The 17,780-nt window shown below is 37.8% G+C and overlaps 1 long non-coding RNA gene and 1 pseudogene across 1 annotated transcript in view; one reads left to right on the forward strand and one right to left on the reverse strand.

The window, feature by feature from the left end:
* LOC109169542 overlaps positions 1 to 14,868 on the reverse strand; it is a 71,509-nt gene extending 56,641 nt beyond the window's left edge. Inside the window, exon 1 of the long non-coding RNA XR_002052259.1 lies at positions 14,768 to 14,868. This is a non-coding gene — a long non-coding RNA (uncharacterized LOC109169542). The remainder of the gene's footprint in view (positions 1 to 14,767) is intronic.
* LOC109169538 lies at positions 14,148 to 17,490 on the forward strand (annotated as a pseudogene).
* Positions 17,491 to 17,780: the final 290 nt, after the last annotated feature.

The following is a 17,780-nucleotide window of genomic DNA, read 5'->3' on the forward strand; positions in this document are numbered from 1 at the left end:
TGTTTAGGCGTTGGCCTATGCAGCATATCCTTCCCCCTAACTGGAGGACAGTGGTGGCGTATTTGGAGGCACATGTGCCGAGGCGAGTGGTTAAGGCTGTCAGGTGGACTCCTCTACGGCTGGGGCTCTTAAGATTAATTTATCTCTTTCAGCAGCAGTAGGGGGGCCGCAGTCTTGGTGCGTAATCCAGGAGGTAGGCTTTGCTACGGGGTGGCGTGGTCTGGGCAAGGGGAGCGTGCCCGGGGTTTGTTCCGGGTATTGTTCTCATGTCTGGAATGGTGCCTAGCTGGAGGATACAGGGAGATCGTGGTGGAGTCCACAATGGCAGAGTTGGGGAGCTATCTTGATGTTTCTGTTCGCCCGCCATGGACCCTAGATGACTTAGTGTCCAGGCTTCGGTTCTTATGCTCGTGTGGGTTTGTTTCTGCTACACTGTGCCCGTCTAGGGCCAACTTACCTACGCAGGCTTTAGCGGACTGGGTCGTGGATAAGCCGAGGGAGGCCATCTTTTTCTTCCGTTAATGATCTTCCGCCTAGGGTGCGTGTTCTACTGGTTCATGATGACGTTCCCTACGTTTTCTTTGAGATGGAGGACTCCCCGTGACTTGGCTTGTTGCTCTTTTTGTTTGTTTGTTTTTTTTTTTTTTTTTTTTGTTTGCAAAAAGAAAAGAGGAAAAGAAAGTAAAAGAAAAAAGGAAAAGAATAAAGAAAAGAGAAAAAAATGAAAAAAAGAAAAATAGAAGGAAAAAAGAAAGAAGAAAAAGAAAAGAAAACAAAAAATAAAAAGAAAAGGGAAAAAAGAAAGAGAAAAAGAGGAAAGGAAAAAGTTATGAAAAGAGTTGTAGAAGGGAAAGAAGTTAAAGTGTGATTAAAAGATTTGAGAGTGGAAAGGGATGCTTGGAGGCAATGATGTCTTAGCTTGCTGGGGCGGAGCTTCAACGTAGGTGCCGGCGGAACAACGGGCACCCTAGCTTGGGCTTAACGGTGGCCGGGCAGGACTAGTCAAATCCGTTGACCTGGTCAGGCTTGCTACTCGCCAATAGTAGCAGGAACCTTCTGGGCTCCAGGTGGGCGGGCCTATTGCAGGGGTTGCTTTTTGTTTCGTGTCTGCCTATTATTTCCCTTATACACTGCCTTAAGTTATGCAATGTTGTAGAGCTATTTTGAGCCGAGGAAATGTAGCACTTGGTTGCCCCGTCACGTTTCCTTTTTGCAGGTTGTTTCTTTGGTTTCGGAGGCACTGTTGGTTTATAAGCTTACTTGGTTTCGCCCTTGCGAGCTTTTTTGACAAAGACCAGGCCTCAACGTTGGTGCAAGCGGTAAGAAATTGCATCCTAGCCCGGGCTGAACGGTGGCCGGGTAGGGGTTTATCAAATCCGTTGGCGGTAGTCCAGGCTTGCTGCTGACCCATAGTAATTAATCCCGGGGTTCTAGTTACTGATTTGCTGGTGCCGTTTGGGAGGTTTGTTGCTATTGGCTGGCCTGTGTTATGTGTTAGCCTGCGTGCCTATATCTTGGCCTGCGAACCGTTTTGCTTTGGCATGTGCGCCCTTGCTCTACCATAGTCAGATTATCTGTATTTTGTTTAATTGAGATGTTCAGACCTAGCTATTAGCCTACCACTTGGGCCTTTGGCGTGTGAGCCGTGTTGTTTGGCCTGTGTGCCTCTTTTGTTTGGAGTGTAACAGGGCAACCAATAGCACTGGAGCTTGAGGAGGTGTTGCGGCTGTGTTAGCAGCTCTACTTGGTTGCATTGTGGTGCAGAGACGCGGCATTGCAAAGTTGTAAGGAGGTGGCATGGTGGCGTGACACGATGATAGCAAGGTGGTTGCTCCCCTGGCTAACTGCGGGAGGTGCCGGATCTTAGCTTGTTTTGAGATAGGCCTTCTCTGCTTGTACGAGTTGGACCGCGGGCGTGGCAGGATGGTTGTGTGGTGGTAGTTTTCCACTATGGCAACTACAGATGTGTTGGTCCACAGCTCTCGTTTATTAATATCTTTTAGTTATTCTATTTTGCATAGCTTTAGCCTAGTTTGGTCTTGTGCTAGTTGTACGGGTATAAGCTGGGGCCGTTAGTTTCTAGCCTTGGGCCTCTTTGATGTAGCTATTTATTTATTTTCCTTTGCTTTTAGACTTGGTAGGCTTTGGCCATGCGGGGCCTTAACTCCTTGGTTTTGTATGGGCTCTGCCCTGCTTTTGATTAATAAATTATTATTATTATTAAAAAAATTAAATAAATATCAGTCCAATTAGTTCAATTAAAGTAATTAAGTTAATATTTAAACATCTACCACGACCCAATAACATCATTTAAATTTTCAACGCTTACAAATTGCACCTTCGAGACTTGCTTGACGTGCCTTAAATGTAGAGGGAAGGTAGTCTCGAAATTAACTATAGTAATCCAAGAGTCCATATTTGCGATAGCCCAGCATATTATATTCTGACTACAAAACCTCCCATTTATGCGAATGTCCAACAAAATTATATGTAAAAGCCCAACTGCTTCTACAATCTTGTTAAAGGCCCATTTCATTTTTTGAGAAAACTTTAGCCGAAGTGCAATTTTGGTTTTAGCAAAAATTAATATCTTCCCACAACTTGAAATTTGGACCTCAACGATGTTTGCAAGCTTTCATGTTCCTTCTTCTACGCACGGATTTACCAGCTGCTCACAATCCACAAATTAGTTTTAGAATCCTCATCACATCATAATTTGTACCACACAACTCACAATCAGGACTCTGCACCTATAAATGGCTCTCAGGAATTTACAATTACTCCGCCCAAGAACTAAAACTGCCGGCAACTGATCTTCGCTTGAGCTGCAATCTCGTTCATCAGTGATAAGGTAATTTTAACTTTTGCAGTAAACTATTTTCTTGCTTTTCTTGATTTTCTTTTGACAGGAGGGGAAGAAGGGAACGAAATACGTGAGGCATTAAGTAGAAAGCATCAGGAAATTGATTTTCTGAGGTGTATTTCACCATTGCTTAAACTTACCGTCCACTGGAAATTGATTCTTTTCCGGAGGTGTATTTCACCATTGCTTGAACTCACAGTGGACTGGAAATTGATTCTTTTCCGGAATGGTTTGGTTTCGCACCGTCAGCCACCGTCTTTGGGGACGAAAGCTACCACGTAGTCGTCTGGCATGCGCTCCGGCGCATTGCCGCCGTCGCCTTATGGTCGCCGTAGGGCGTTGCTCCGGCACATTGCCATCGTCCTTCGAACCGCTGTCGTCGAGCTTGCTGAGTATTCTCCGGGCATGTGCTCCAGCACGTTGCCATCCGCCGACGCAGGGTGTTCCTCCGGCACGCCTTCTATCGTGCTTTAGTGTGTCTCTATTCTCATCGCGGAATCGTGCCAACGACTTTCCACCATTGTTTGGGTTCATGCCGCCGGCTGTCGACGAACTTGCTATCGGAGAATGCCAACTTGATGCTTTCGCACTCCAATGTGTCGAAGCTATAGTCGACGACTCCATTCCTCTAAGCTTCTGACGAGGCCATATGCCCTGATTCTTTTGTCTTTGCTTTAACGTGCTCCAGGAGTTCGTGGTGCACCGTGGAATCGTCGCTGGAGGACCGATCGCTGGTGAACTCGACGGAGAAAATTTATTTGTTGAAGCTTCGCTGCTGCGTTCGTCGACCGCTACAGAGGTAGGAGTTTTTTTTTTTTTTTTTTGCTTTAATGTGCCTGCCATCTCATCTTCCCATGTTGCTTTTCTTTTTGCTTTGCTTGTGTCAGTGTATATAACATGAATAAGTTTGTTTTCTTTTCTTATTATTCCCTGCTCTTCTTTTTTCTTATAATATGTGTGCATATATAAAATATTCCACTGTTTGCTGTGTGTTTTATGTATGCTCGTAACACATTTAATGCTTTGACCCAAGTGCTAGATTTAAGCTTTCATCATTTGCCCTTGTTTTTTGGTGTAGCAATGCATATATATATATATATATATATATATATATATATATATATATATATATATATATATATATATATATATATATATATATATATATATATATATATATATATATATATATATATGGTTGAGTTCAAATGAGGACAACAATATATAGAGGATTGTGAGGACAAATAATGAGCACACAACAAATTAATACAAGGCACACAACGTAATACATAATGGCACACAAGAATAAATGTAAACATCAGGTTTCGAACCCAGGCTCTATAAATTAACAAATCTAGCACGCGACATACAAATTGTAGCATACGATTACATTCGGCCATGCACACGACATACCGGCTAATGGCACACACTACATCTGTCTTCACAGTCTTTTATAATATACTTGCCCTCATTTGAATACACATCTATATATATATATATGTATGTACGTATATATATGTATGTAAGGTTTGAAGAACGTGTAGTGTAGGGGAAGAGAACCATCATCGAGGAAGTGGAGATCCTTAGTTAGGCGGCGCGTTGTGCAAAGCCAATTGGCACTGTCGGCTTTGAAAATCTTGCGATGAGCCTCTACTTGTCCATAATACCTCGTGCCACCTTCTCCCGAGTAGGCGATCATCAACGGAGAAGCGGACGTGTGGTCATTTACAAAATGAGTGTCGAAGTAAAATGACAGCCATCCATACACATAGTGGATGGGAAAGCGACTATCAGCTAACCCCGGTGTACTAGAGTGCGATATTGCATTTAGTCCACTGTAAATGCTCTCAAGTACGGGGATCCCAAGGTTCAGTGTTTTGCCCGTCGCCATCAGACTAGCCATTTTGAATGTCTGGCACAAATGAGCCGCGTTGCTTTGATGGGGAGCACGAACACGCATAGCCAACAACTTAGGTATGCCGCTAAGTGAGTCTTCTCTTCATATTCAGGGGGAAATTCCAAGCTCATCAAAAGGTGCTTTAGTCGTTTTGGTCCAACCCTCGAATGCTGGGATCTTGCCACTTGGATTATGGGTGTTCTTCGGGCGAGTCTTCGTCTTATCCTCTTTCCTGCGCAGTGGCCCATCATAAACTTGCGGTCTCCTTCTCCAGAATTCTATCCACTCAACAACGTGAACTGAACGGTTATTATCCTGTTGCCCGCAGTGGTCACCTCGTTACTTATTTCATTTACCAAGGTAGCAGTAATCCAATATGTTTGGAACAGATACTTACAACATTGGGGGTGGAGTTAGGGTCGGCGTTTTCCCTATTAACTACGAGGCGGTTGGGACATACTCATCGTAAATGTGCCAAATATCGGTAGACCACAAAGTACGTGCATATCCCAAAGTGAAATTAAGAGCTCACCGAGCGATGTAAGCAAGGTGTTTGTCATGGGACACCACGCTTCGCAGAACGCTTGGACGATAGGCGTTGTATGTGAACGAGGCATATATGCCGTCGTAGATCGTCATAGCCTCCAGGAGTTCACGATGCCTACTGAGTATAGTCTCAGTCCATTCCTAATATCCCTTTGTGAAGCTAAATTCGCCTCTAAAGCTGGGATGCTGGTTCCATGAAGCCTCACCCTCGAGTATCCGTCTCCCTAAGGTCGGGAGTGTGTCTGAGTATTCCAGATGACCTAGCCCAATTCTTAGAATCCATGTCTTCGATGATTGGATTTCGGTGTCACGAGTCCAGGTGTCCACTCGATAGGGTAGTGTCCACTCGACATAAGTAATTTAATGTCGAATTTGTTTATTTAAATATGTAACTCATAGTATATGAATACAATGTAATATAGGAGATTGATTATAATTGTTACTAAAAAATTTTTAAATAGTAACCAAGTATTTTTTTGTTGCAAAGGGTTCTAATATATTTAATGAATGCACATATATACAAGATCGATGAATGAATACACAGTACCAATCCTTTAGGTGTTTTGGTCAGTGTTCATTTAGTTCAACCATTATTGTTGAATAAATATTTATGGATAAAGAAATTTTTAATTTAAGGAATTTAGATATAGTAAAACTTTAAAATTTTTAATTATAATAATGTAATCCAAAGATATTGGACGATTGGTAAATATGATGTAACCTATAGATCAAAATGCTAAAGAAAGTGTTTGGTTATTCAATAGTTTGAAACAACAATTAGTTCCAAACCACTGAAAATACAAACATAACAATTTACAATATTTTCACTTAGCATTTTTTAGAATGATTTCTCAAAAACACCTCTATATTAAAAAAATATATATATATATTACTGTAGAGCCATTTCGACTTCTTGAATAACAAGAGTCAGTTTCGCTGGCTCACTGCTTGCCCATCAACGGATGGACAAGCTTAATTTTTAATTTGGAGCCCTAAGGCTCCGTTTATAGGAGTTTCAAGGCTCCCGTGCCACTTTTCCTACCGATGTGGAAAAAGTGACAAAACTAAGGGGAGCCGAACGTTCTGCTCCCCATATGTTTTTCTTTTAAATTATATTTCTTTTATTAAATTCTTATTATTATTATTATTATTATTATTATTATTATTATTATTATTATTATTATTATTATTGCCAACACCTTGTGGTCTAATGGCACCAAGGTTGGACTCCCATATGGGAGGTTATGAGTCAGTATCATTCAAAAAAAATTATTATTATTATTTTTAAAACAATTATTATTATGAAATATATGTATACCCTTAGGTCATTTTATCAGTTAATCTAAACAACTAATTTTTTCAAATATCTTTTTACCCACCGTTGATATAATTCGCTGGTCAAATTCGCTAATATAATCCGCTAACTGCTGATTGCCAAACAAAGACATTGCGAGGTAGTTTTTTCACTTCAAATTGTTGTGTGATTTGAATACTCTCTTTGTCAACAAATCCTCAAGTAGTTAATATATATATATATATATATATATATATATATATATATATATATATATAGACTTGCACTCCGGTGCGAACGGCTCGCCCATGCGCGAAATAGGAATGGATTCAGTTCGTCCACGTGTCCAGATCTAATGGATGAGAAACACTGATTTTTTAAAAAAATGCGGTGGTATTTTCGTAAATAATTGAACATCGAAGTGCAAGTAAAATGTATTACAAGTGCATGTAAAATGTATTATAGGTGCAAGTAAAAATTTACACTGAGCATCAATACTTAGTTGCACTTATAGTTCTAAGTAGTTGCACCTATAGTTCTAAGTAGTTGCACACATAGGTATAAGTAGTTGCATCTAGGTGTATGAATGTTTGCGAGTGGTTTTCAGGAGTATTACTACCCGCTGAACTCAGATCAATGAATGTTAACAAGGTAAAATTACATGCACTTATAGGTGAAAGTAATTGCACCTATAGTTATAAGTAGTTGCACCTATAGTTATAAATAGTTGCACATATAGTTATAAGCACACCCAGGTGCATGAATGGTTGCGGAAAGTGAATGCTAACAAGGCAAAATTACATGCACTTATAGGTGAAAATATGTGCACTTATAAGAGATTTTACTTGCACTTCGATGTTCAATTATTTACGAAAATGCCACCGCGTTTTTTTTAAGTTATTAGATCTGGACACGTGTCGCGCGCTGATTCGTTCGCATTTCCTTCCTAGGCACTTATTCGCACCTGAGTGCGTCCCTATATATATATATACATATATATATATATATATATATATATATATATATATATATATATATATATATATATATATATATATATATATATATATATATACACACATATATATATATATATATATATATATACACATATATATATATATATATATATATATATATATATATATATATATATATAGGCGAGTTCAGGTGCGGCAGTGTCTTACGGTGCGGCGATTTCTTACGGTGCGGCAACACCAATAGTTCAACAAATATGCACCATCAACGTTAGGAAAATACACCACACAAAATAGAGTAAACGGAGCCCTGCATCACCAAACACACACCATTAGGTGTGAGTAAAAACACCATACACTGTTCGAAAATACACCATTGGGGGTGGTGAGTTCTATGGTGTATTTTTTTGAGTCTGTTGTGTATTTTGTGATGTTTTATTGCATTTCATTGTGGTGTGTTTTTATTACACTATTGGTGCATATTGTTAACACTGTTGGTGTATTCTGGAAAACCGTCGCACGACGCACGGGAAGACCCCGCCGCATTTGAACTTTATTCTATATATATATATATATATATATGTGTGTGTGTGTGTGTGTGTGTGTGTGTGTGTGTGTGTGTGTGTGTGTGTGTGTATGTGTGTGTGTGTGTAACGGAAACTAATAATGAATTAATGATAGACATAAATGCGGCCGTTATATTAATTACATAATCAACTCATAATGTCCACACTTAACTATATTTATAACACTTCCCCTTGGACATTATAACACCACGATCTTGCCTCATTAAAAACTTGATAGGAAAACCCTCTGGAAAAACCTAAACAAGAAAAGAGTACAAGGTATATAGATAGCATATTTGAAAACATGCATACCTCATTAAAAACTTCACTAGGAAAACCGCGTGGGAAAAACCTAGTTGAAGAAAAGAGTACATGATATTTGTAAAATCATATATTGTACTGATTGCCTCATTAAAAACCTTAACTTAAGAAAACCCTGTGGAAAAAAAACTTAGTTAAGGGAAAAAGAGTACAACCATAAGCATTCAGGGCATAACCTGCATAATTTTAAGGATTTTGGAGTTTGTCCATTTAAGTAATTATTTTGCTACTTTTTCCCATTGTCATTACTATATCATACTCATGCCTCGTTAAAAACTTCATTAGAAAAACCCAGTGGGAAAAATGAGTTGAGGAAAAGAGTGTATGATGTATGTGTCGTCAGTCATCAATCTTCTGGATTGATTCATGTAAAATTGTACTCCCCCTCAAGATAACAATCTTGATGTCCTATACATTGAATTTCCAAAATGTATAGAGGAATTTTGTAAATAAATATGTACAATTGTCAATGAAACAAATATACTTTATAATAATCCCGTGACTCTTCTGGGACTCACGTGGGTATAAGATTGACACCATAATATCTTAGTCAAAAGATTTTAATTATTTTATCATCTGAGCGACAGAATCTTTATTGTCTTTTTATAGGACAATGAAGGTAAATATAGTACAACCAGTTTTGGGACTTGGCATTATGGGATACAAAAATAATAGCCAGTACCCAAGTAGCCCAGTATCTAATCAAAATCAAGTATTGGCTAACTGGTGTATAAAACATTCTTCAAGGAAAAACTCGATCTTCAAGTCGAGATAATACTTATAGCCTTCACAAGTATTTCATTGATGTTTACACCATCAATATTGACTGAGATAATAAATAAGTCCATTATCAACTCTTTATTGAGCACATAATGGTACATATTATTCCCTCTTATATGAGGATAATAACCCCATTCGCAACTCTTTAAAGAGTAAATAATGGCACATAATAATACTTAAATAAATCCTCATTTTGGGAATTATAAATCTATTAGGAATTTTTCATACTTAATGCCATTTACCGTGGGACAGTATATTTGAAAAGGGTCTCTGCGTGAACCCATAAGCTACAAACTCGCTTCATAATATATCCATTTTAGCGAGTCAAGCAATTCCTTAATTGCTCCTTATGTTAAATACTCATGACACTTCCGGTGCCTAACTCTGGGTCTAGATTATCATATTACGAGCAATTTGTAATGACAATTGTGTTGTCAACAACTATAACCTTTTTATAAATGTCTCCCATATTTGTAAAAGTAATGACAATTTCTAAAACAACCAGATTCTAGACATTTCCCAAAAATATTTTGATCTAGTCGTTCCGCATCCCTAGTATAATGTTTGTTTGGTGCACCGATAATTTTACTAGGATTTTTCGTCATCTGGATGAACGTCTGCAGGACATAATTATTTAAGCTATTTCAAGAGTGACAATGTTTCTTTACTAGATCTAGTATTATGATTCATATCTCTTTCATTGATAGATCTCCTACACTTCTAGTGTCAATGAGTATTATATCGGTAGATATGTTTGGTCCAAGTTTGGGGAAGGTATATGGGCCCTAGCCACTCTTTTATGATCATTATGATCCATAGGTATGTTTGGCAGATTATTTGCTAAAATTGCAAATAAGTTATCTTTTGAACTTCTAGTTCAGTCTAACTAGTACATGGATTTAAATAATAAAGATGTTTTCGTTCTATGAAATTTCTTGACATTCTATTAAAAGTTAGTATATTATCTCCCCCTAATGCCGAGAAATAATCTTCATTAGGAATGCAGTCAACGTACCCAATTATATGTATTGATCCCCTATCATGGGCTTTCGATATTTAATCGATAGATGGAGGTTTCTTTGATAGCCCTTTTAGAGGTACGTTGTGGTGGTGATATATAAAAATAGACTGCACGCTAAAATTAACGCAGATAGGGAAATGTTACTTCTGAAACCACGTACTAGGTGAAAAAGAGGGTAAGGGTGATCGCAGTTCCGGTTTCGGTTCCGCAAATGGACAAACCGGAACCGAAATCTTATAGTAAGGTTTTGGTTCCGTTTCCGGTTGGAACCGCCGGGTCTAACAAGATTTATTTAAAAATTAAATAAAATAAGCTATAATTTTTAATTTTTTCCGGTTTGGAACCGGAACCGGCGGTTCCGGTTCCTTTTCACCTCGAACCTTAACCGGAACCATATTGGTTCCGATTAGGAACCGAAACCGGAACCGTACGAACTATTTGGTTCTGATTCCTGTTCAACAGTGCACGATTCAATTCGAACCGAACCGTGGTCATGCCTAAAAGAGGGTATAATTGCGATATGCAGTGAGTTAGATTTGGGTAAAAAAAAAAAAAAAAACTGACTCATAGTAACATCGTAGCAATCCTTCAGGGATTGATGGGATAGGTGGACCATTTTTGGTCACGAATTCATTGTGAAGGTTCATCCTAAAAGGTGACTTGGAGAATTAAAGTTCTTAATCTACCTTCTGGGCAAATAAATATACAAAAAAAAAAAAAAATGAAGGCTATAAATTTAAATATCATATACACAAATCTCATGTCAAAGAGTTTCTATAGCATAAACTAGTACGGTAAACAAGTCATAACCTTTAATTGTTATCACATGCAAGCTAAGGCTTAGCAACGACAAGTGCAACCTACTTTTCCAAGCAAGCTCTCATTTTATCTCATAGTTTCATACAAGCATGAAAACATTACAAAATAGCAAGATATAGCTGAAAACAACAGAAATTTTCAGAATTTTGACTTGGATTGCTGAATTTTCTTGGGGGGGGGGGGGGGGGGGGGAGGAACGGTAACACATTTTAACACAAAATTTTGCAGATAAGAAGTACATCAAGTCTAGATTGTACACAAAAATTTTCATGCGAATCCAAGGTCTGGAAGTATTTTTCCCAAAAAAATTTCCAACATTGCGCCAGGCTGAAAATTTACTGGCAGCACACTGCCAATAGTTTACAGAATTTTTTTGGAACAACCAAAGCATATTTTTAACAAAATCTTTATACAAACATCAAATACCACAAGTCTAGGTTCTCCAGAAAAAATTTCAAGCCAAAAGAAGTTCAACATGTATTTTTCACGAATTTAATTTTCAAGCTATGCTGATCAGAATTTTTCAAATAAATTTAATACTCAAGAGGTGCATTCTAACGAAGTACTTATAAAAGTTTTGGATGGCATGTAGCGAAAGGCGTTAAATAGGCATGGAAGCCATTGAAAACTTGATCATCACCACACCTCATATTTCAACTAAGAGTTTTTTGCACTTTTGGTCCCACGACTATAGTGGCACTAGCAGAATTGATCCACGACTTTTGAACCTTGCAATTTTAGTCCACGACTATTGATTTTTTTGCAAAAATGGTCCTTCCGGCCACTTTTCAGTCAAAATTCCACCGGAAATTTTTTTTTATCCATTTTTAACAGGGCTAAAATTGACATTTTACTTATCTCAAAAAATAAAAGAAAAAAATTGACATTTGACTACATACAATATTACTGGGCTACATACTACTGCCCCAGGCAGCGGAGTTCCTGGAGCAGGTAGGGCTGTCAGTAAGCGGCGGAGCGGCCGTGGCGTTCCCCGGGCTAGTTGGGTTATCCGGCAGCAGCATTGGAGGCGGAGCCAGCACGCCTGCGGGATCATCCGAAGACATCGGAAAAGCTTCGTTGTATAGATTTCCGGCGAGAGAAGCGGCGGAGATTCTCAAATGCAATCACTTTTACCTTTCCGTTTTATGTATTTCCTTTATATTTTGAGATAAGTAAAATATCAATTTTAGCCCTGTTAAAAATGGATAAAAAAAAAATCCGGTGGAATTTTGACGGAAAAGGGGCCGGAAGGACCATTTTTGCAAAAAATCAATAGTCGTGGACTAAAATTGCAAGGTTCAAAAGTCGTGGATCAATTCTGCTAGTGCCACTATAGTCGTGGGACCAAAAGTGCAAAAAACTCTTTCAACTAAGCAGCAACAATTATCAATATCATCAATCAATACCTTACATAAACAAGTAATGAGAGTTTATGAAAGAAAGCTATACAAAATCTGCATACTTCAGGATACAAATGATACAAATATAAGCAGTGTGCCAAGACAATTTATCTCACTTTGATAACAAGTTTATATTATGCATATGTATGGTATACTCTAAGTGCCCGAAAATATCAAAATCCATGTATATATCATGCAGGAAATAGACATAGATACTTAGCTTTTAGTGCAGAACAAGGTCTAGCAAGCTCCTTGATGAGCAATATACTACTTTGTTGATTTCACAAAGAAAAATGTGTCTACTATATTATGACTTGCATGCTATGAAGTATATGATTAGCATTTGCAAAAGCAAGTCAAATCCCAGACATATGAACCATGAGAATAAGAGTATGAGGGATTGCATTAGCCTTCCTGGTTTTACTATGCATCCATTATATATATTGCTTCATTGGATAATCTATCTTTCTCAATATATATTATTTGGACAAAGCTATAGATTACAAGCAAAATCAGACAAACAAATGTGTGAGATTGAGGAAATTAAAGGAAAGGCTCAAATTTGTCACTCTCAACCAGATGACAGTTCTTCAAAATAGTATGATTCACAATTATATTACTCACAACATTCGCATGATATATAAAATTATTTCTATTCACAAATTAGCATTCATGATATTTTCCTTAAAATTCATGGCAGCATTCAAACTAGATTCCAGATATCAGTATAGAGAATGACTCAATCATTGACACAACAAGTTTCATATCAAGATTATCATGAATATTGCACAGGCAAAGCAAATATATGATTTTATGAAGCATAAAAATATGTAAATATATGTGCAATCTGTTAAAGTACCAAAAGCATAAGATACTTAGCTTTTACTGGTGAGTGAATCGTTTTCGTAGACCTTTAATAGATTCTCTTCTCTAAACAATTTTTCAGCAAACTGCATAGTATTAAATTGAAGCCGCGAGTTGCCTTTCTTGATATTTGCTCAACACCCGTTTCCGATTGGCCGATGATCGGATGCCTGCGCCAATTCCGGGAGACAGTCCGCAGCCGCCACTTTCCGACAAACAAAGTGGGTTGATAGAGAAAGGGGATTCGGAATCGCCGCGCTTCATCCCCAACATACGCATTTTTTCTTTGATTTTCGTTTGAGAAGATTTTCGATCGGGAGGCTGATGTGCCTCCGTTGCTTACTCCACCTATGAGAACAGCACCGGCAGGGAATGCAGCACCGCGAGAATGGGGAAACAAAGCACATGTAAATACATTGGATCAGTGGATATTTGGTTCACAGAAGATGTAGAGCAAAGTGTCGATAACGTGTTGTAACCTAATGCTCAAAGTAATACTGGAAAAAGAGGGAGAAACTTTCATTCATTGTTACATTACATATTACAACAATACATATATATAATATACATTTATAACAAAAACTAATAATAATAGACATAAATACGACCGTTATATCAATTACATAATCAACTAATAATTCTTCCAAAATGCTAAACTCCAATCCTAAGGGCCCTCACAGCCTGACCTGACAGTGCATTTGACTAATAATCAACTAATAATGCCCACACTTAACTATATTATAACATATGACCACTTTTTAAGGGTTATTCACATTTTATCTCACCTAAGCATAATCCTATATAAAACCTAGGCATCCGACATCATCGCCGCCGCTTAGCAGCAGCCGCCATCGTCGTCACCACCTTGCAGCAACGAAATCACCGCCGCCTAGCAGCAGCTGACGTCGTTGCCGCCACTTAACAGTAGCCGACATCGTCGTCGCCCTCAATAGCTTCCAGCTACATCCTTCGTCGTAGACCTCCTCTGACGTCACTACCTCGTTTCTCCGTTTCTATTTCCGGTAATTCCTCTAAACCCTTAGCACAATTCGACCAATGCATATGTTTCTATGTTTTCATTTGGTAAAAATCTGTTGTCGATCGGTTTTGTAGTAGAGGAAGATGCAGGATAACACTTAACTGGAATTAGGTTAGTTGAAATGATTGAAAATCCAGTGGTGATGTTCACTAGTCAATGGTTTGCAGTTTGCTTCATTTTCTAAGTATTAGTGCTTGAACTTGAATTAAATTACATGTTCTGGATACATATTTCATCTTCTTGACTTTTAGATGAGCTGAAATATTGAGTACTTCACCGAGACTTATTCTGAAAAATGGATGTATTTAGATTAAACTTATTATTTGCCTGAAGCCCTTTGCATGCCAGAATTTATTTAGTAAATTGATTGATTTCAGGACCTTGAATACCTCACTATCTTTGCCAGTGAATTTCTTGGGTCTAATTTCTGATGATTTTTCTGTTATTATTCATGTAATGGCTTACTAATTTCTTAATGATATTGTAGATTAAACCCCTCATTGAGTTTGTTAAGATAATTGCACATTAGGAATTTCATCTTATGATGTACTAATTTGAGTTAAGGGATGGAAGCTTTTAGGGCAAGGCCTGTTAACAAACCATCCACCTGCAACAGTCATGAGCTTTGCTGCCAAGTATGAACAGTCGTGAAGTTTTCTGCCATACCTTGCTATTTTCCTTAATGAACAAATATATAGTGTTTTTTATTTTTTCTTTTTTTAACTGTTCTAATTCCATTTTGCCTTCATAAATCATAATTTTGAGAGTGGTTGTAGAAACTGCAGAATAAGCTAAGCATTCTTTCCAACTTCTACCTTTTCTTTTTATAGGTAAAAGAATGAATAGAGTTCCAATCAGCCTCAACATTTACAGCTTTGCCAAACAATATTTCAATAATCGGACAGCGTATAGCCTTATCAGTTGATCAATCTTTGCACAACAAACAGGACAACCCCAAATCTTGGCCTTGATTTAGTTCAGACAACCAACCATATGGCCACATGGGATGCGAGCTCCTTCCACCGGAGCATCCAAGCATATTGCACAAAATGATTTTGGAATGCCTTAGTTTTGGGTTTGATTTCCTATTTCATTATTTAATAGTTAACTTGCTACTAGTGGAACTTGGCAATAATAAGCTACTGGTATGGTCATGGCTGTAGAAGATGAAGTGGTGGGTGCTCTAAAGAAATCAGAAAAGTCTAAGAAAAGGAAAAAGAGGAACAATGATATGTTAGCTGTCAATCCTGTTTATATTGTGAAGGATGTGGGAGTTGAGGGAGATACAAGCTTTGAGGAAGAGACAAAAATGAAGAGTGATAATGAAGGTGTTGAAAGAATGAAGAAAAAGAAGAAATCTGCCGGAGATAATAAAAGGAGAGCACTTATGGAGGATACTAATGGAATTACTGTTGAGAAAGCAGAAAAGAAAAAAAGGGAAAGAGAGGTTCAAAGCAATAACAATGAGTCACATGCTGTGTCCCAAGATACTGCAAATGATGTTTCTGTACACAATAGAGGTTATGTAAATTCAACTGCAACTGAGATGCTTGAAAGCAAAAGGAGACATGAAAAGAAGGCAAAAACAATCACTGATGGTTGCACTGAGGGTAAAATGGAGAAATTTAAAAGGAAGAAGAAAAAGAACAAGAAGGAAAAGGGGGAGGATGACCAAGGATCAGTAGATGTGGCTACAGGTCTTACATGTGCTGAAGGCATTGCAGACTTTAGTGTAAATGAAACACAGGCTAGTGGAGAGGGAAATGATAATATTAGCTGGAAACAGGTCAAAGATAGTTCTAAAGATCCAAAACGGAAAAATAGCAAGAAGAAAGTGAGGTTTTCCAATGAGTTGAAGGTATTTCCCGAGTCTAATGTTCCTGAGATTGGGAAATGTCAAAATGAAGTAGTGGGGTTGATTCGAGGTAAGCGGTTCTCTAAAATAGAAGATGAGATAATTAAACAAACTGTTTTCAAGTACATAGAGACATAATTTAGGCGAGGAAGGTTTGGATATGGTTTTAAATTGTAAATCTCACCCTGAAGTAAAAAACTGCTGGAAGGAAATAGGAGCTGCCATACCAAATAGGCCTCACAAGGCAGTCTATAGTCGTGCTCAAATATTATTTCGACGATCTGAAAACCGAAAATGGACTGAAGAAGAAAAAGCTTTGATACTGGAGCACGTGAAATTGAATGGGAATGAGTTTAAATCACTTGCTGACAAACTTGGCAGATATATGTGTCATGTGAGGGAAACATGGCGCAGGATATACTTACCTAACTTGAAGAAAGGGCCCTGGTCTCATGATGAGTACCAGAACTTATTTGATTTAGTGAACACTGATCTGCAATTGAGGATATTTGAAGAGAAGAGATCCAGGCATGGTATGCTACGGGATAACATTTGTTGGACCGCAATTAGTGATAAGTTGTCTACGCGTACTATTCCACATTGTTGTCAGAAGTGGTACTATAACTTGACATCACCTATGGTAGCTGAAGGTATATGGTCTGATTCTGATGATTATCGCCTAATTGGTGCACTTTATACCTTGGATGCAACCTGCATAGAAAATGTGGACTGGGATAATCTGCTGGAACATAGGTCCGGAGAATTATGTCTGAAGCGGTGGAAGCAAATGGTTCTTCACATAGGGAACCATGGGAGCAAACCCTTTTCAGAACATGTTGAAGTCCTAGCCAAAAGATACTGTCCCTCCTTAATTGAAGTAAGGGAGGCCTGGGATAGCAAGCCTGTTGTACCATGATGCAAAGTTATTTCCCATGAAAAGTCTGGGAAAAATTAACTTACAACCCACCTTCACCTGCCCCAACACACTCTCTTTTGGCCCTCTCTCTGAAACTAATTTGAAGAGACATAACTATAGTTTCTTATTGACTTATTGTTGTGTAAGATTAAAGTGGCTCTTTGTGTAAAGTTGTAATCTCTAGTTTTTATTCATGCAAAACTGTTGATTAATGCTGTTCATGTGTAACCTACAACTTAAACTTTTCCAACTTTTCTGCTGAAGAGCAGTCGGTGTATGTGTGCGTTGAACATCCTTTATGCTTAATTTAATTTATTTATATATACTCCATACGATTTTGCGTGTGATGTTTGGATGTCTAGAATTGATTCAACCTATTCATAATTCAAATTTTAATAATATTAGTGAATAAAATTTGTATGTTTAAAAAGAGCAAGTCTAATCTCTTCGATCTTGACATGACATTTTTCTAGAGATGTGGAACATAACATACTTTAATTTTTTTAAATAAAATTTTAATAAATATATTACAAATATTATATGTAAGTATATTAATTTTTTTAGTTGGAATTTAAAAATGAAGGTTAGATTGATTGAGATAGATTTATATTTAGGAAAAATA

Source organism: Ipomoea nil, unplaced genomic scaffold (genome assembly GCF_001879475.1).
Source record: "Ipomoea nil cultivar Tokyo-kokei standard unplaced genomic scaffold, Asagao_1.1 scaffold3314, whole genome shotgun sequence".
Taxonomy (NCBI): Eukaryota; Viridiplantae; Streptophyta; class Magnoliopsida; order Solanales; family Convolvulaceae; genus Ipomoea; species Ipomoea nil.